Genomic DNA, 19982 nt, shown 5'->3' with positions numbered 1-19982 from the left:
CCCAGTGTTTGGTGCTCAAGCTCTCTATTCAGCTCCAGTTTTTAGCAGTGCAACCTTATCCCTTCATATACATCAGCAGCAGTGGCAGCTCAGGATTTCAATGTGTTTAAATGAGTCTGTATCCTGATTTGACATATTCATTTCAAGGTCAACCACTGACTGAATTCTGCGGTAGAATTGAGAATATGAGGCATTGTTTACTAAATTGGCCTCAGAGAATATGGTCCAAAACAATGGCAATCTGAGCATCTTATACAGCCCTCCTGCACGCAAAGCTCTCAAGTCAGCAGCAGCACCCAGCAGGCATCATTGGGTATAATTATATCTAACAGGAACTGAGATTACCCCGCGTTTCTCTGTGTGTGTCTGTGTGGGTATTTTTGAGTAGCTATTAGATTGGACTAGACATCCAGGGGCTGCTCCGAGGCAGCATGGACAATTGGACAATATGTGCACATGCGGTAATAGTATGTGTAAGTGTCATTTTGTGGTGCGGTCAGGTCCTGGGCTGGTGCTCAGGGCACCCTGGGGTGTTAACACTGGAAGGAGAAAGCGGTGCTTCATGCGCTGTAATCCAATGTCTTGTACTGTAGATCACAGACAGTTTTGACGATGAGGCCCTTGGGAGTAGGACACTGAACATCCACTGTCAAAACTGTTTGTTATTAAAAATGTACTTTCACAATAATGTGCAGTCTCAGTGACAGAATGGTGCGTCTGCTGCCACTTCTTACAGTTTACCTCCAGATGATGGAAAGTTTGAAGTCTCAGTTTCACAGTTAGGGTAGATGAGCAGCGATTATTGTATTACAGTGTATGTGCTCTACAGTAGGTTTCATTGTAAAGCTTAAATAGCTTTGTGAATGGTGCAGAAATTGGACCCTCTGTCCAATGAACTTGAAAATATAAAAGTGCTGATTGCTCACAGTTGATATACAGTAAGTAAAACAGTCCCGACTGCCCTCACAAACCGTTTTGACAGTAATTACATGTCACTTCCTGAATTATATGCTACACATTGCTGCAGCTCTTTATTTAGCCTGTCATATTTTATTCAAGCTCCTTTCTTTGACTGTCACCATCATCTGTCCCCAGTTTTTACGATACCATACAAAAGTCCTCCGAGCGGAAATATAAAAATATCTGAAAGAATTAATGTTGGAAAATAACCTTTGTTCTTCTTTTGTTAAACTAGCGCGTGAAGTTCGGTTGTTTCTGTCGTGGCACTGATGTGTCCCACTTTTATTTTAGGAGTAGCAGTGCATTCTGGGTACAGTAGTTCAGAATGTTGCTGTGCCACATTGTTTTTCTTCACCTGTCCCATTGTTCAGCATCAAGTGGTGCTTCAAACGAGGCTTTGATGTTTTAGGCCTCCTTTGAGTCAAATGCAAATCTCTACACTGGCATGGGCCAGGAGACTAAACAGGCTGACAGCTTGCCAGACACCTCCACGCAATGTTTTCCCGGCGCTGCTCTGGGAGAAAAGTTTGCAGCTTCGTTTTATCTGTCTGACTAACTATGGTTGGGTCTGGTGATCTAAATGTGGGATGGAAGATGCTCATTCAGTCCTCTGGGTCACAGTGACTTGTTTTCCCCACACAGAAAATAATCTCTGTAGTATTTATTGTAGTATTTATAACCCATTCCCTCCCTGGAATCTTTTTTTCCGACAGTCAAACATGTACTCATCTAACTATTATGTGGAAATAGTAAATCATTCCATGCAAAACTGCAAGTATCTGTATCTGCTCTCATCACATTGCCCTGACTACCCAAAAATAAAAAGCAGATGCATCGTGGTGTCACCATGAGGAATTCTTTCCTGTAGCCAACAAAAGTTCATTCAAAATAGATTCAATTTGAACTACAGATGGGAATGAAGGACAGCTGTGAGATAAAACGGTCAAAGGCTGTAGCGGAAGGAGGGAAATGAAGTGGCAAGTGAAAAGAGGAGAGGGCCGGTATTGGAAGACAGATGTGAGGCACTGACCAGAGGGGTAGGGGAGCGCTGAGCGCTGCCAAACTGTCAAGGAACTGGGTCTTCCAGCTAGAGCCAGGTTACGGGCCGAGCGGAGACCCTCGGTGCCAGGCCTCAGCGTCTGTCTGGCTCATGTCCCTGGTGCCCGTCCTAGCCATCCGCTGCCAAGATAGCTGGTTGTAGTGTGTACACAGAACCATAATGTTCATGTCATGCTAATTGGATTTGTCAGATGGAGGGTTGAGGGATTGAGGGAGGGGGGTAAGCCTCAGATATGCAAAGAAAGAATTAATTTCTCCATCACGCGCTGTTTGACAAGCCTGTTTCCAGCCCCCTCGCTTTGATTCGGTTGATAGTCGCACAGTTCAAAATGATTTATGCTTTGCAAAAATAGCAGAAATGACTTTGATCGTCCGTGTTTGTTGTCTACATGCCCCAGTCCTGCCCAGAGCTGTTATATCAGCGCGCAGGGTTCATTACATGTAAACACGAGTGCTGGAACACATATATAGGGCGCACATGCCTGTCCTTTTGCACCGTGGGGAATCAGAATACGTCCTCATCTGCGTGAACCCGATCAGTTTTGACAAGCTTGGGCTCTTGGCGCTAGTGAAGCCAGTGGGATTGGCTGCCGAGCCTCTCAGCTACAACGCCCAAGAGGCTGCTTCATTTTTATCATCCACAGGCTGTTTCATAACCACAAGTCCATCGGAGTCCTCATCATATCCACTGTGCCCCAGTCGGGTTATGACTGACATTCCTCCATGGATCTTCTCTGTCGGTGGGGAATTCTGTCAAGACTGAAAGCATCTAATGTCCTCTGCAGATGGCCTCTCCCTGCTGTGGTTATCCATCAGACCAGACTGATAATTTCACTATTGATTTATATGCATTCATGTAAAGTGCAGGACTGTTTTCTCCCACTGCTGCTGACAAATATTTCCTTAATACAAAAACTGCTATTTAGTCTTTAATCTCAGCTACAGAGCTTTTAGATCCATATGCCTGGATCACAATCCTGTAAAACTCATGATTTGTGATTACAAGCGTCTGTTGACCGAACGACAGGAAAAGCTGGTGCACAGATTGAGTTGTGCCCCCCCCCCCCCTCGTTCACATAAGCTGTGACGGTCATGGATAAAACAACACAACAACACAATGAAATCCAAACAGGAGAGAGAGAGATAAAGGCTTCACGTTGTGCAGAAAAGATAAATCTCATCAAGCCTCAAAAGATCCATTACAATCCTCACGAGTCCCATTGTTAAGACGAAGAACCTGCGTGTGATAAATACTGCATGATCACATACACATGCATGCAACACACAGAAACATGTGGGAATATATGCATGCACTGTACAAACTCACTCTAAATCCCCTCCTGAATTCACCATTGCACTGACATCGTAACTGACATCTTTCTCACTATTTTCGGCCTGGGAGAAGAAAATACAGTTGAGAGTGTAGAACGTACTAGTGGGGTTTTTTTTTGTTCTTCTACGGGAGTCACTTGTCTGACAGTGTTTCACTAAAGAGCTCCCACGAGGGGCCGTAAGAATGCCGCTGGTTCTTATAAGTTGGACGCACTTTTGAAAGGCCCTGAGCTCATTTTTAGGGTGTGTGTAAGCAAGTTACTATAGACAGCTGTTCGCACAGCTGCAGCTCTCTCTCACACTCTCACTCATACATGCACACACAAGCTGCAAAGAGACGGGACGCTGTGGGGGTTACGGAGTTCGTGCACCCTCCATCACCCAGGGTTGGTACTGGAAAATCCACGAGCGGCGAGCCAAGCGGCAGCTGTAGCCGCTCGCTCAAGGGGATGTGGGTATATTGCGCAGAAGGTGATGACTGCCGGTCCACACACTCTGTCTGCACACATGATAGAAAACTAGCTCATTCACTCCCGACCGCTCACCATTAACACTTCCCTAATGATTTTCACCGTGACAAGTCAAAAAGCCTTGAAGCTCGTGATGAGACTTTTAATGTGATGAAACGTCAAATCTTTTCACATTTACCGTCCCTGTCCCAAGATGAAGGAAGTTTTCCCCCTGACCTCAATCTTGCATATTATAAAAAGCCTCAGCTGAGTTGCTGCATTTATCTCCTCACTTGCTTCTAGGTTATGTAAACTTTGGCTGCACGACTTTCTGGTTTCATCAGCTTTTTCTTGGTTGAACAGTGCTCTGGCAAGAAGAGACTCCTCAGGTTTTCAGCAACCCCCCCGACACACACACACACACACACACACACACACACTGTGCTGCCCTGGCATCAGAGCAGCCTCACAGTCGTCCCATTGAGCTCACATAGTATGACACACAAGCGCACTGGACCGACCAGCAGGGAGGGTGCAGAGCAGCAGCTCAGGATGCCAAGCAATTTGTCCGACCTGGCTTTTGACATCAATGACAGTCTGTGGGGCGCAGGTGTGTGGTCATAGATGGAGGAGGCTATAAACTACATTTAAAGGGAACTGTGCAAGTTTTTTCATCCAGCAAATGGTCTTTGATCTGTAGTGTGCGCCCTCACTTCAGAAGACGTATGTCAGTGTTTGTGTTTGGAGCACTATTGCTTTTCCATATTTCCACATTTGTGTGTGTGTGTAGAGAAAAGCAGAACCAAGAAGAAAGTATTAGTGGAAAAAAATCAGCATAAACTCAGATGTATGAGACAGTAAGAAGGAAAATATGTCTCCGTTGTAACTGACAGATTCCGACAGAGAAACAGTAAAATGTTACTTAAAAGCATCGTACAACATTTCTCAACAGTTCCACTGTGTTGACATCCGTGGTGGAGTTTCTCACTACTTTTTCTTGGTAGTGTTGTTAAACTAATTATTTACCCCAAAAGTTTGCACCAAAATGCAGTTGGTGCATAGTTTGTGCTCTATAAAAAAAGAACAAAGTAAAAAAGAAAAAAATATTGAACCTCATTATTTTTGATTTACAGTGTAGGCTAAGACTAGCTTTTGAAATTGATTCTTTTTAAACTTCAGAACTTCTAGTGCTTAATGAAGCACGGGGTGAGAGCCACCGCTAAGTTTTGAGCTCTGTATCTGGGAATTTAAATTACTAGTCCCCCCTACTGTTTACTTTGTATCAGTCAGACATGATCAATCAATGCCTGATCTTAAATGGTTCTGTCAGGTCATGGTATCAGTAGCAAAGTTAAACCACATCTATTAGAGGGTTCTGATCGACATATATTGCCAAAGTTCAATGTTTGTGCAGGAAGTGTTGTACCTTTCATGTAGTGAAGCAGAAAGTAATGGTGTGAACACTCACTACAATTAAGATTTGCTTTAATATTACCTTTAATAACCACAATTTAACCACTGTAACCTAATATTTTGACTCTAGTTCTTGCCTTGTATCGTCTGTATCTTATTTTCCATAACTACAACCTTTCCAAAATAATAATCACATCATAGTTATTGACGTTAGTTATTATGTAAATTAAGAAGTTTTGGGCATTGGATATATCAGATCATTTACATTAAATCTGTCTTGTCTTTAAGAGACTGATATGTTCTGTAACTAATAGTAAGATGTAGCAGGAATAGTAGCTGTAATTCATTCTCTTCTGATTTATTTACATTTTTTTGTTCTGTGTTTTAGAAAGCTCTGGAAATCAGACACAGAGAAACATATGAGGCAGAGAAAACATCTGCTGTCAAACATTATCTGCTGTTTTCCCCCCATCTCTCCTACATTTCATTGTCTCTATCTCTCTCGCACACACACACACACACACACACACACACTCACTCACACACTCATACACAGAGAGAGTGAGAGTGTTCCGGTGTCAGGCGTTCACAACATCTGTTTCTCATGCAGCTTTGTACTTGCAGCCAGGCAGCCACAGAGGGCCTAAACCCAGAGGCTCTTCTCCAGGCTCTGGGCACTACTAACTCCCTCTCCAGGTCTTTAAGATTAATTTGGTCTTTAAGCTGCTCTAATGTGGCTGAGGATTGCTCATCTTACACAGCCTCTTTTCTCTTCGCCCTCCTACTCCATGCTCCCCCTTCATCCTCTCCTGACCTCTATCCTCCTCCTCCTCATCCTCCTTTATTCTCTATATCAAAGATTCTTGTGTCATATAGCTACAGGCTGATAATGTCTCAGCATGGCTTGTATGTAAATGCTCTTGTTTTTTGTCCTCCTTTTTGATCCATTTAAACAACCCAACTTAATGAAGTCTTCAGTCTCACAGCTTCACACTGGGATGTTGCTTATAATGTGGGTTGTTTGCACATGTTTAAACTGTAAGTGTGTATAGTTGGTTAACCACTGAGTGTGTGTGTTCGTCCAGTGTAGTCTTTTTGTGGGTGCTGTGATGCTTCGACCTCTTGTAGGCTTTGCAATGAGCTGGTCAATTAGTGCACAGCTCTGCTACTTTAACAGTCGTGTAACCACTTGCACAAGTAGTGGTGGTTTGTCACATTTGTGTAGTCATCCAAACACACACACGCTATTTGAGTTGAGTTAGCTTTGGGAAATCCACTACAGCATTTACATGTGCAGTATTTCAGTTGAAGTGTCAATCATTTATATGTGTTCTGCCCATTTTCTAATTATGTCTCATCATTAAAGTGTGTGTTTGGGTGTAACCACACACTGGGTGCTCTGTGATTAGTTATCTTGTATCATTCCCATCTGTCATAATTACAACAGACTCATTTCTCTTTCATTTCTTGGATGTGCTAAAAAAGAAGTTACATCTGTTCATGTCTCACTCGTGTCTGATTCCTCAGTGTCTCAGTTCGGTGTCTGTTCTCATTTCGAGGGGTCACCAGTGGAGCGTCTGGCACTGAACGTGCCTGTACGCCATCTCAAATAGCTTCTTCTTTTTTTGACAGGTACACTCACACAGACTTCCAGCACAGTCACAGAAACACAGAGGACTGTCTTATTTTAGACTCCCGAGCATTAAACTCCCCGTACACCCTCCTTCCTCTATCACACTCGCACATGCACACTTCACATAAGGACGTTTCTCATGAATGTTTTACTAGGTCAGTTCTTGAGGAAGTGGTGTTTTTCGTCACCATCCGTCTCTTCCTGCCTCGCTCTGTCCGTCCCTCTCTCTGTCTCCACCTCCTGTCCATGCTCCTTTATGGACTTGTTTGTTTGATGCGCTGAGGCAGTACTAATCCTCGGCTTGTCCCTCGCCTCCGTTCAGAGTCTCTCTGATCTGTATTTTTAGATTCTCTCCATTTTCTCTCTCTCCCTGTCTAACAATGTACTCGCAGTGTATAATGTGTCAGAGCTGTGAGTAGCCCATCGTAATGTGATTACAGGCCAACTAAGTTGCTGCAGATGAGAGTGATATGCATGTGTGTGTGCGTCTGTGTAGGTCTTGGTTATGGGTAATGATAATAGAGTCACTGGCAGCTGAAGTCACACCTCATCAAACATCACAACATTATGTCCTCTGTTGACTGCACACAGTTTATAAAGAAGAAAGAAATCCAAGGACTTCTTCTCAGCAGCTAGAATAGTTTGCACAGTTTCAGGAGTCTTTCACCTTGACGTTGTTGTCAGGCAACCTACGAGGACTCACTGTTGCTGACCAAGAAATAGTCTATCACAGACTTCTTTGTAAAACATGTCAGTTTACACTTAGAGCTTTGTTGTTGTTGCTTGTAGACAGATGTTGTTAGCTTTGGACAGAGCCAGGCTGGCTGATTTGACACTTTGTGCTCTGTTACGCTAAGCTAAGCTAAGCTAAGCTACAATAACAGGCTGTTGGATGTGACTTCATCTTTACCATGCAAATGGGAGAAAGATACTTTCTAATGTATCAATACAAAGCAAATTAGTGGTATGACAAATGCCCTTTAATGGAGTTTGGGTGCTTGTAAACTTGTAGGAAATAGAGGTTTCTGTTCAACCTCTGTGCTCATGTTTTCTGTTTTGTTGCAGCACCACATCCTCAGGTCTCATTGTAATACATCTATGAACATTACTTGTATTTATTTTAATGAATTGTTATGCGAATGATTTGTCGGCCCACTTGCAATACCTTTGTGGAGATTGGGAGCCACTGCTGTAAAACACACCTGAATATACATCACTGTAGAGATGTATTAGGTATCTTTTAAAATCACATGAAGATTCAATGGTCTGTTGATACTTGAAGTTGGTTTGGCCGTGATGTTTGAAATGCAGACTTATAGTATATGTGGGTGTTTTGCGGCATATATGTTAGTCTCGGTCCCTGTGGGTGTGGACCAGAGTGTGTATGCTTCTCTGTGAAACACCACATTCAAGAGAATCATATTTTTGCAATTGTGCATGCTTGCTGTGGTTCCTGACCCTGTCTTTGTCACTGCTTTAAGTGGTTATGTTGTTCAGCCATCCTATCATATCATTATAGTCCAAAATACTGGATGGGGGAATTCCTAAGTTTCCCTCTAGGAATGTTGCTGCGGCATTTGTCTGGAATGTGGAAAATTCATTTCGCTCCAGGAGGTGAATTCTAGACATCCCAAATGAGGATTTCTTTTTATGAGGACGCGACAGCAGCCTAAATCTTGACTTATGTTGAGGGATATGTTGTGTACCATTTGTAGCAGTATCTGTTGAAATTACACAAAATAGCTGAGATGGGTTATCTTCAGTGAACACTCGGGAATGCTGCATTTAATTTAGGGAAATTTTCAAATGCTAATTGTCAGCGAAGTGCTTTGGTAAATCCACTACACATGATTAAGACCTTGCATTTTAGCAATTTATCGAGACAAGTTAGACAACAACTTAAGGTATGACATAAAATCTTGCAAATGGCCCTGACTTTTTAAATTTGAGTCTCCCTCAGAGGCCATAATGAGGATAATAGCTTGGGCCTAGACAGACAAAATGGGATGACACTTCCTCTTTTTTCATTGCAACAGTCTTAAAATGACAGAGTAGACATGCCTCATTGTTACTTTGTCGCTGAATCAACTGTTGCCCCTAACAATGGGACCACACGCACTGCACCACCCCTTACAACGGAGCACAGTCATTAGATAAGGACTTTTCCCAGGTAGATCTATCACAGTCCACCTGAACCTCTCTCTGAGCTGTATGAATGAAACAACAGTTCTCTGACAGAGAGAAAGAGAGAGAGCATTGTGGCTCTGTAACCTGGGCCTTTTGTGATACATGTACAGAGGTTAATACATCCATTGTGGGCCAAGCCCATGCTTGTATAAGCCTGTCCCATGCAAGGTGGCAATTAGGCTGTGCGTGACTCCCCTGTCCCCCTGACAGAGGCCAGGAGAGACGGGGAGGAGAATGCAATCATTGTCTACCAATTAAACCAGATGAGGGTTATCCTTGGCTTTGCCCATTGTCAGGGCAGGATGTGGGAGGGGCTGTCCTGACCAGGTCTGGTGTCACTGGGCCAAGGAAGGCAGGAACCTGATCTAGGGGCTTTCCTGGGTTACCCCTCCCCTCCTATGCACCCTTCCTTTTTTCAGCTCTAAGCAGCGGTGATGCAGACAGAGGAGCCTCTGTGCTGGAGGTGCAGGAAGAATCTCAGTCAGTGCAGTGCTGCTGCTGTGAAGACTGTTCACAGAGAGAGAGAGAGAGAGAGAGAGCTAATCTGAGATATGAAGAGCAGCAGGTTCATGTGCATGTGTCACCTCCTCTTGACCCTATTTAAACCGATATTAAACCGATCCGATATTTATTAAGATGTTTCGGTCTGGACCAAAGCAGTGAACTTAGCAACTAACACTGCTGTCCCCATAGCCATGCAGCTAATGTGGCACAGAAAACTAACACCATCTAGTTTACTGCTCTCCAGTGTGACAGCCATGGAAAAATACTTATTTACTCAAGCTTAAATAATGTCAAAGAGGTCCTTATTAAACTTATACTAGTGTGTACTATTTGTTTTTTGTGGTTTGTAGTATTGAATTAGATTATATGGTAAGATGCCTTTGTGCCTCTCTAAAACGATGTACACACAAGGAGAAGCAGTGCACCAACAACACATTGTCATTACCAGATGATGCATTGGGACACGGTCTGTGGTGACGTTAAAGGTCACATTACAAAATGCAGCTGTCACATGATGATGCATGGACACTGCCTCATATGCTATATGACCAATAACAGTGCAGAGGCTTCTGAAAATATCTTGCTCTGATTCAGATATTTTGCCTTTTTACATTTGAGCCTGTGTGTCATTCGCTCTCTTCCTATTGTAACCATCACTCAGTGCACTTGGAAATGTGCTGTACTCCACTGTTGCTTTAGTTAGATACTGAATGTACAGAAAATAGTGAGTTTGACATGTATTCTTGGTTCCAGTGTAAAGACATCTGAACTCTCCTCCTTATCCCTTTCAAATACAAATTAACTCTATTTATCCTCAAGTGCACTGGACTCGTTCCATCCCACTTAGCTCTTACACAAGGATAAATGCAACCCTTGGAACTGTTTTTCCAGTGGTCTCACCACTTCCTCCTTTACCACCGTCACCCACTCATGACCACAATGACATCTCTCAGCCACCACTTAGCCTCTGATAGATGGTTTCTATTTAGGAAATGGCATCTGACCACAAACCACCGAGCACAACAAGACTGTTGACAGGTTTAAATAGAAAAGTTCAACTATAGGAGAACTGAAGCACAAACACCCGTGCCTCGATTTGGGGGCCTCGCCCGCAAAATAGCTTTCTGAAAAGAGTCTTTTGATTGCTTTCTTTGGTCGAGGTATCGAAGTTTTGAGTTTTATGTAGTTAGGCTGCACTTGGTGGTGTGCAATCCATTTTGGGACGGTGGAGAAAATAACTGAAAATAACTGACAGCCCTCCAAAATTGAGCTGTTCACTCTCTGAGCTGAGTGTAGTGATGTGCTTTAGGAGGATGTAGCTTTTTAGCACTTAACAGAAGAGGTTGTAGCGACTACCTCAAACACTTCTCAGGTAATTAATAAACACATTCATTAAGGAGCTTAAAAAAGACAGTGCTAGTAAGTCAACTATTCTATCATCAGTCATGTGCTGCTGGAATATGACATTTTAACAAGCCTCACACCGAACTAATTAAGGGAAAATGGTACCAAGCCTTTCAAGCCGTTCTGGCTTGTTATGGATTACAGTCTTCTGAGACTGTCAAAAATTAACGGCTGCCATGTTCCTCTGTGGATCTGTGTGTGTGTGTGTGTGTGTGTGTCATCTCAAAGTCTCTATCTGCTTTTGTGGTGTATCCGTGTTCAGTTTAAGAACATAGATGGGGAAGGGAATGACTGGCCAGCAGCCACGGTGTCCTTCAGGGAAAGGAAATCAAAGACAGGAGGAGGAGGTGGGAGAGGAGAGACGGAGAAAGAGATGAAGATGTATTTATGGTCTTACATGGCTGGATGGCTTCAAGTCACGACACCTTAAGGTGGCGGGATCATCCATGCTGGACACTGCTTAAGAAAAGGCAAAGACAAAAGAGAAAGAAACAAAAGGTAATAAATATCCAATACATTCAAAAACAGGAAATCATCCAAGCATTCATAGATTATAGAAGTGCTTATGTCCCTGATAGCATGACGTAATGAAGATATAAACTATAGAACATTTATGAACATGTACCACTGATCCTGTAATAAGTTGTCGGGCCATATTTGAAAACTGGAAAGATGATACTTGAATGAATAACAGGTGGATTATAGGCAGCCTTGAACATAAAGGCTTTCTTAGCCATTGATTTACAGACTGCATTTACAGAAGAAAGCAGAGTCTCAATTGTTAATTAGCTAAGACCTGCACCATAAACTGCTTTTAATAGAAATGTATACATTTGAAAATGAACTGCTTACTGTAAGAGCATCATACATTGTGCAATGATGAGTCATGAAAGGACAGCAAAGGCCAAATGTCTACAATAAAATGATCACTATTGCACATGAATAAGCTTTAGATTTTGGATTTACTGTTCTGGTAAGTTTCAAAAGTCATTGCGTGAAATTTAGTTTAGTTTTCATTCATTACATGCAAGTCAGTGTTAGAGTATTAAGATCAGACTGCAGAACTGATTCAATCAGTATTAAATTAGTTGTAGATGTGTATATAACCGTATCATCTGCATAAACCCGAACACATAATTCAGAATTAATAAATGTCATAATAAAAATGGGGGGGCGGGGGGATCCAAGAGTCGAGGCCTCTTTGTTGTGATAATGTATCAGATTTGTTTCCTTGAATAACAACACAGGAACTGAACCATGGTTAAGCCATGGTCAGGTTGATGAATGCTGGACCAGCCCATTTCCTCTAACAGGAGGAAATGGGCTGTATGATTTGATTGAAAGCCAAACTGAAAAAGATTGATATTGTGCTTATTAAGATAACATAACCATCCTAAATTATTTTTGCACTTTTGCAATATAACAGAGAGAGAGAGAGTGTGTTTTTCTTATCTAAGGGTCAAGATAATTGGATTGTTTTGGATGAGACCCCTCAAGATATTCGCCACCACAGATGGGCAAAGATAATGGACGTCCAAAGTGCTTACTCACAATCCAATTAACTTTTCTTGGCACAAACCGCACAGACACACTCCATGTCCAACCTCTGAGTGGTGTGTGTGTTTGAGTGTGTGTGTGTGTGTGTGTGTGTGTGTGTGTGTGTGTGTGTGTGTGTGTGTGTGTGTGTGTGTGTGTGTGTGTGTGTGTGCGCTTACACGTATGTGTTGCTGTAAAATTAATGCTTCCCAGGATTTAACATAATTTGTACTAATTGGTGTTTGTTGTTCAGCAACTACTTAGTGATAATCAAATTAAATTAAATTCTTACTGGTCTGCATGGCATGTGTGGAGTTTAGACCTGTGTGCAGAGCCGCTCTGCAAAGATCCTCTGTTTAAAGAGGCATGATTTATATAGTTTTGGCAGGTGTTTCACTCTCACTCCGGCCCACTCATCTGCCAGTTTCTTCTCAGGGAGTCTGCTGAATTTCATCCCAAGACGAGAGCATGATTGTATATTCACCCCGGTCAGAGATTTCTCAAGGCATTTTATAACCTCAAATTTGTTTTATGACTAAGAGAAAACATGCAACAATCCGAAAACATAGCATCGCTCCAGTTTTGAAGAAGTTTCCGATTAAATTGTATGTGTTTATGCTTAAGACATGGCAGCAGCCACCCTTTTATTTACCCACCATGTTTTAGATCACAGCGAAGTGCAGAGAACAATTAGAGGGAATAAGGGAGTTCAGACTGGAGAAGATACCCATTATACAGTACCTCTGTATCTTTCCCAAAATCCTCCTCGGCCTAAGTGGAGAGACTGCTTTTCGCTAACCCTGCATTTTCTGCAGTTTACTGACACTCTCAGACCAGGATTGTTTTCCCCTCCTCTCATCAGTTTCAGCTTGCATGTCATGCTGCATACCAGGGCTTGTTACTCAGTCCCTGTGAGATGAAGACTCATGGTAATGCCCATTGATTTTGTGTGCAGGCAGAAACAAAAACTCACACACACAGGCACATACAAGGAAAGCTCCTAAAATCCCCATTGATCCCAACAGGCTGAGTACTATCCAGTTTGTTTTCATTATGGAAGTAACGTCGGCCTTTGCAGACTTTTTTTGATCTTTTGTTGCCTCCATAAGACCACAAGTGTCAAGGTGGATGTCATCTTTTTTCTCTTTTTTCCCACATTATTCGTTTTGAACCTGGCTTTTTAGTTCTTTGAAGTTGAAGTGCCTCCCTGTCCTCAGCTCCCGCCTTCTTTCACAACTTGGAGCTGTGAGGGATTGAGACAACTGGTCGAGGATTTCTGGAGGAATTTCCTGCTGGAATAAAATCATAGAGGGACTGTGCTCCCTTGTCTGTGTGTATTAGTTCCTCCCTCTACACAAAGAATGATCTTTTTACAGTCTTTCCGTTGGTTGGGTGTGTTACTTTTGACAGTGTTTAGGGAGACAACAATCCACATCACTATGACACTCCCTGTGAATCTTGTCCATACCTCATTTCATGGTGGATTGCCTGGCACGGATGGACAGTTTGGTCTGGCTGCACACGTCCAAGAGACTTGTTTGGGGCAGCTTGTTTTAAAAACTATACAGCTCAAGATCCAACTTTGGTGTTTATGTAGAAAAATAGACTGAGAAAAGCTGTAAGAGAGAAGCTTATTGTTCTAAACACTCTCAAGCTTGTGCGCTTAGACATCTAATCACTCTTGACCCAGGAATACCCTTGATGTTTGTGTATGTTCTGCATAATTCATAGTTCATATTCTGTGCAAAGCCTGTCATGAATCGCTCACCCTGTGAAGGATTGCCTCAGACTTGTGCTATTGAAAGCGGTTAATCCTCTGTGGATGGATATGTAAATATGACGAAGTGTGGCTCTGTGTTGCTGGAATGCTGCTGATTGTTGAGGATAAACCGACGAGCATTTTGTTTGTTGTGGGTGATGGTGTGGGAGAGAGACAAAAAGAAGGGTAACTGTAAGAATAAAGACCTGTCCCATCCTTCAAGTACATAAGAACATATAATCCCCCTGCGTGAACACACACACAACATGCAGTGCACACATGAAAACAGCAGAATTATTCACCGACGGCAAACGCACATCATTGTCACACCACACAGTCAAAACCCACACTGTTTTTTAATCATGCTTTCCTGCAACATTTGCAACTCTTTCGCCTCATGTCATGTAGCTAGAAACATGCATCTCTGAATTCCTTGAATGAGTGTATTACCAACATCTGTACGTTTTACAGTTGTCACATTGTAGTACGGTATTTCAATAATTTCCCCTTAATAAGGTGTTTCTCATTCTGACTTCTGAGGTTTTTAAGTGTTTGTCTTTGAATCTGCGGTAGAGTCACACCATCAAGACCGAGTTATTCTCAGCCTAACTGGTCATTTTATGCTTTTATTAGAGTCAGGCAGCAGAGAGATGACAGGAAATGAGGTGAGAGAGATATGAAATTACACGAGACAGTGTAACAAAAGTCCCTGACCAGACTTGAACCCCTGTTACACTTATTTGTCGGTGCCTTAGGGCAGGTACATTCATTTCCCACAACTGTTGAGCTGATGATGAGTTATGATTCGAACCAGGTTGTCGATTGCTGAAGTTCATTGAGTGTCCTGTGCTGTGAGAGAGAGAGAGAAACAAACTGGTTTCATCTTAAGATGTTTTTTCCTCTTATGCCCAGTTACTCTTTTTTTCACTGTACTTTCTGAGGTACTGAGCAACACATTCTGCAGTGAGTTTTTATTACTACTGGAATTGTCCTTCTCTGCTCTGATATTGTCTGGGTGACATCGCAGTTTAGTTCCACCTTTCTAAAAACCCTAACATGTGCTGCTTGAGTTGTCTGCGGTGCCGCGCTGCCCTCACTGCGTAGTTCCGCCTTTTCTTCAAGTCAAGTAACATATCGGAAAGCAATGTTTGAAGCTTTTTTGAGAACCGCTCATCCAGAAACCTTCACAGTTGACACTGACTGCACATCCCTCTCTCCTCTGCAAAACACCTGCCAAGTTTTGAAATCGTTTGGATGAGAGGTTGTCGAGAAGATCGAAATCGAGTCAGACGGACAGAGAGTCCTCCATCTATGGTCAGAGATAAACTGTGCAAGCTGCCAGTTGACGTTCATGTTCGTTTTGCTAAGAGGACACACAACACAACACTTTTGGAGGGTTGCGTGGTCGTCTGCCTCTCGAGCTCCAGTTGTTACTGAGCAGTGGTTTACTGTGTCATCTGGTGTATTAACTGTCACAGGATTTACAGTCCTTCCTGAATATAAAAGAGGAATAAAGTTGATGGAAAAAATCGTGACGTGCGGTCCAGTTATTCCAGGTTTTTCTGTGGTTGTTCCATTTATTCTAAGCTTTAAAACCATGAGACCACAAGAAAAACCCCAACGGAGTTTGTTTGTTTTACAAAAATAGCTTTCAACAACAGTACAATAGCCTGAGGAAAGTGCACTCATTGAAATTACATGTCCAGTATGACAAAGATAGGGAATAATTGCTTGCATTTTAATATATTTAATTCCCCAGACACCAAATATATCTATCTCTTGTTGTCTGATGCTGTACCTGAAAAGGTATGAAATACGCAGGGTGCAAAATGACAAAAGAAATGTCAATTTTCATAATTAGCTGGTTAAAATAAAATAGTTTTTTTCTGTCATTCTGCAAAATAAAAGCTCCTCTGATTGTGAAGTTTTTGTAATGTCACAAAAATTACGCCCTGTTTTTTTATTATTCTGAGTGAATGGAAAGCTATTGAAAGGCGCTTAAGTCATCGCAAGACATGGTCTATTGATATTGGAAAGCTGCCATTTAGTAGCACTTCTTACTGAAAGCCACCAGTGAAAGCGCTTATCAAGTAACAAGCACAACTCTTATTTTGACATGGAAAGGCGCCGATGTATTCACCAAAAATGTGGCTTTGTGGGAAAAAAGGGAAGTATGCAGTAATACTAATAAGATTTTCCATTTTTTTCATATATATTCCAAGGGCTCTCACGACTCAGGGGAGCCCGTTAATATGATTGTAGGAGAGGGATCCCAGAAGCCCAAATATAATTCTGCAGCTTTGCATCAGGTCTTCACAGTGATTTCAGGTTTAAACACTGTGCTCTATGGAGCGTTAAGCTCAGGGGAACACAGCTGAATATGTCAAGCCAGTCAATTAAGGCCAGCCAAGAAAAAAAAATCACTGCAATTTCAGAAATAGCTTTAAAAGTAATGGGGGGGGTGGGGAGGGCAGGGAACATGCTGAGAAGAAGAAGCTGAGATTCGGCCTGAATAGCTGCAACATGGGGAATTATTTATAATCCTACACGTTGACCCGGCATTAGGCGTTTTTCTGATCTTGGCTCCACAAACTGAACACAAGCTCAAGAGGTCTAAAGCTAAGAAAACCATCAGTCAAATGGACTTGACACTGCGTCTTTCCACCTGCGTTGTCATCGCAGATACTTCATGACAGCCTCCTGAAGCCAGACTACACAGAGCCAAGTTTGCACTATGATATTTAGGCTGACATTCAACATCCACCCTGCGACGGCCTGACTCAGACCAGAGAACTCCTGGACCAGTCAGCAGCGTGGAGCATCAGGGTGGGTGGGTAGACGACGGTATGACTCGCAGAAACCTATTTAAGGCCCAGTACCATTGTTTCAATTTTTCCTTTTGAAAATCAGAAACAAAGGAAAAAGTTTCAATTTGACATCTCACCATGAAAGAGAGAGAACTCATCTCTCCCAAGCAAAATGTCTGTTTGTACTTTTTCAGACAAGAAGAAGAGACACTGTGAGCATGGATTGCAAGACAATTTAATTTCTGTTCATGGAGTACTACTCTGTTAACGTGCTTCAATGTTCACAATCACCGACACTCAGGTTTTGATCAGATCATTTATTGCCCATATATTTTTTATATCAAAGTTGAGCCCAAGTCTTATTGGCTGCCTTTCATATGGCAGTCCTGTAGTGTTTTGTGTGTTTAATTTCCAGCACCCTGTGTAGTCTGTCTTGTTAAACCACACACACACACACAGAATAGAGTGTAGTTAGACAGCAGCAGGGCTTTGCAGGCCCATAAGCCCTGGCCTGATCCCTGACATATACAGACAGGGACTCCCAGCCATCTGGCCAGATGAGACAGCTGGATTGGCACATTCTCTCTTTCTCTCTCTCTCTCTCTCTCTGACTCTCAATCATGACTCAACCTTACACACACACACACACACACACACACACACACACAAATTACCCTGGTTCTGAGGGTTTTTGTCATCATCTATCTCAAGGGCTGCCAGAGAGCTCTGGTGGTCACAGATAGTGACCTAGCCCAAAGCGACGCCACTTCCCTTAAACATTTAGACTCCAAATTCGAGACCTCAGTTTTCTGCCTGCAGCTTTCATTATGAACAGGTCAGGTTGCTGAGAAAGAGTGAGATAACTGGAGGTTATGAGATAAAGTGAATGAGATAATTGGAAGACAGATAAAAAGACTGACTTAAAAGAAAAAGTTAGGTTAAGGGGGTTAAATTAACCTTTGACACCTTGTCACGTTCTCTGTCATTCATGAACCTACTGTGAACGTACTGAGTACACAGTTTTCAGTTCACTTACTTAGTAAAGCCTACATACATTTTATATGAAATAAATGTGGGCACTTAGGCCCATCTCCACCCCTCAGCCTTTTTACTTAGCCCTGCCCCTCTGTTTTGTGCGTTTACATCAGGAACAGGGACATCCCTGTCTCTTAAAGATATTTTAGGACTACCCTGCCAACAATGGTATATGACACATTTCCCAAATACACAAGGCCACAAAGAAACATGTAAATGTTAGTATTTTTACCATGAATGAGGATCTAAAATTATGACAAACATTTTATGTCTCATCAAATCTTTTATCTGAAAATAAAGTATGCTTTTTGTAAGGTTTGCTAATCATTATTGCTGATTTGCATAATGATCCCAAATTTTAGATATCTTCATGTATTACACAGCGCATGATGTCTGAAATTCAACTTAAAGCAGAAGTAAGCGATCCGGTCGTTTTGGCTAACTTCTTTTCAGCAGATGGAGTTAGCAGTCCCCGCCCTCGTCCCTACGTCACCACATTCACGCGCATCCCTTGGCTGCACACACAGAGAGGACCGCCCCTTTATGCCGTTCTCTCTCCTCATTGGATAAAGGTTGTAGGATACAAGGAAAGTTTTCTCCTCGGCTCAGAGCAGAGCAGAGTGACTGACAGACCCGTGTTTCAGACCAAACACTCTATATAAGTGATTGCTGTCAGAAGATATAACTATTTAAGACTTATATTAACACAAACATTTCGCTTACTTCTGCTTTAACATCAGGAGCTGTGGATTAGTCAGACTTGTCCTACGTATTGACAGTCAGTAACAATAAAAAGGAAACTGAGGGTTGATTCAACACAGGTCCATGAACTTTAAAAAGATTTTTGGAAAGTCATTGATTTTATGTGTGCAAGGCCTAATGGACAAAAAAAGGTTTTTTCAATTATGAATTTTTATGTGATTCTGTGCAAGTTACAATCAACAATTTCTCATCTGTTAAGGACAAATCCCTGCCAGCGTGAAGTTTAATGTGTGATGTATTAAGTGCATGGTGGAGCAAAATGTGACTCATCATGTGCTGCACTTTTAATCTTTTATGCAGATCATTAATGAAGCAAAATAACTCCCCAAAGCTTCCAACTCTGATAGAAGACCAATCAATACTCTTCCCCTTGAAAACTTTTGCATGTAGTGAATACTTCACACTGCAGAAAGCTGACCACGGATAATCTCGCTCAGGCTTCATATTAATTCCACGCTCTCCCCCACCTCATGAGTCTGATAACTTTGAAATTGAAGCACTGACTGAGCCCATCATTCTTCTTCTTCAAGTCTTTTTCACCGGCGGTCTCATGATAATATCGCCGCCCATACAGCTTCCCACACATGCAGATAACTTAGCCGTTCCCTCCTGGCAGTGTCTCACCCTGAGTGTTGAAAATAGCTGAGACCTGAACACAACTTGTGTAACATTGATTTGAAATTCAATCTAGACAGCTACCTCTGGGCCCTGGGACGGTTCTTAGATCCCTCTCTGATACCGATGCGGGAGGAGGCGAAAAAAAAGAAAGAAGGAGCAACTGTGTAGGAACATAAAGAGAATGTGCAGATGTAGAGTCAGGAATACACACAAAATGTATATATATACACACAGTATATGGCTGATGTAAACACAGAGGCACACACGCAGCAACCTTGGAAGTCTTTGCCTGTGTTCTCTCTGATACTTGTGTGTGTAGTGCTGCTGACAGACAAGCACCCTCTGACACAAATCACCAGGCTGAAGAGGTTTTATCCCCCCATCTTTCATCCGCTCCTCCCTCCTTCCACCTGTGTGTCACCCTGAGAGCTGTTGTGCGTACTCTACAAGGTGCCATTTACCCACAAGTGTCCTGAATACATCACACTAATCACTTGCATTTCTCCCAAACTCTCATACTGTTC

At 42.4% G+C, this 19982-nt stretch overlaps 1 protein-coding gene across 1 annotated transcript in view; it reads left to right on the top strand.

Moving 5' to 3' along the window:
• fam20ca (FAM20C golgi associated secretory pathway kinase a) overlaps window positions 1-19982 on the top strand; it is a 38664-nt gene that overhangs the window by 7472 nt on the left and 11210 nt on the right. The gene's annotated exons all lie outside the window — the stretch shown is intronic.

The sequence above is a fragment of the Trachurus japonicus genome, chromosome 8 (genome assembly GCF_045865225.1).
Source record: "Trachurus japonicus isolate A0001 chromosome 8, Traja_1.0".
NCBI lineage: Eukaryota > Metazoa > Chordata > Actinopteri > Carangiformes > Carangidae > Trachurus > Trachurus japonicus.
The sequence above is the reverse complement of the archived record's forward strand: the minus strand, read 5'-3'. Positions and strand labels throughout refer to the sequence as shown.